This window comes from Otolemur garnettii, unplaced genomic scaffold (genome assembly GCF_000181295.1).
Source record: "Otolemur garnettii isolate 467f Iridium unplaced genomic scaffold, OtoGar3 scaffold00023, whole genome shotgun sequence".
NCBI lineage: Eukaryota > Metazoa > Chordata > Mammalia > Primates > Galagidae > Otolemur > Otolemur garnettii.
Window position 1 is genome coordinate 19,514,017 of NW_003852418.1, and position 1,226 is coordinate 19,515,242.

Here is a 1,226-nt window from a genome sequence, read left to right on the forward strand (position 1 = left end):
GGTCCGGGCTGGGGATTCGAACCCGCCACCTTAGGTGTACGTGGCTGGCGCCTCAGCCGGTTGAGCTATAGGCGCTGAGCCACATGTTAGATTTTTTATCCAACTAAAGGCCCGTAGGTAAAGATTAAAGTAAAGGGGCAGCGCCTGTGGCTCAAAGGAGTAGGGCGCCGGCCCCATATGCCGGAGGTGGTGGGTTCAAACCCAGCCCTGACCAAAACCTGCAAAAAAAAAATTAAGGTAAAGTACAGGATACTTTACAGGATACTGGTTCAGATTCAAAGGTTTTAAGATATTCTAAAACTAGCAGATATTTTCATTTGAATCAAAATTTTTGGCTATAGTATCTAACTTCTACCATTATAGTTTTATTAACCATAAACATTAAGCTATAAATTCCTGTACATGGCATTTCGTTATTTCTCTGTAAATCAGGTATTATAAGGGTTAAGAGAGAAACTAAATCTGGGAATCAAGTATATTTACTCTGTACCTGCAGATCACATCCCAAATACCTCTCAAATTAGTTGGAGGAACAAAATTAAAAAGCAACACATAAGTCACGTGGTAGTAGTAAGTCTACATGCGTATGTATTTATATTTGCACACATAGTATAAATTCAAAGAGTAAGTTTATAGAATTAAGAGCCTTAAGACTTAGAAAGAGCTTTTTGCTTTATTCAATAACAGAAAGACCATATGAATTATGAGAATTCTTCATTACTAGTATTCAATAATGAAGTTTTATGCAATGACTTTACAAATAATTTGTTTCTATTTTTACAAAAATTTATTAAAGTAGCAACATTTAAATCATGAAATTCTCTTTTTAAGGAGCTTAAAAGATTTTTAAAATTTTTATTGGTAATTTTGTGAAAGGAAATTAAATATAGAATCAAAACTTAAGCTAATGTAATAAGGAGAGTACTACATCATATGACTTTGTAAAAAGTATATCTAAAAAAGATTTAAAAGGACTTGGAAATGTTGTAATTTTTTGACAATTGAAATGAAAAGAAAAAAAACCTAACATCAAGAGTTCCACCTTGTGGAAATATGTGGTAATTACAAGTCTAAATTTATTCTATTACATATTGAAAGTAAAGTCAAAGTTTTTATTTTTTTATTTTATTTTTTTTTTTTTGAGACAGAGCCTCAAGCTGTCCCCCTGGGTAGAGTGCCGTGGCATTACAGCTCACAGCAACCTCCAACTCCTGGGCTCAAGCGAG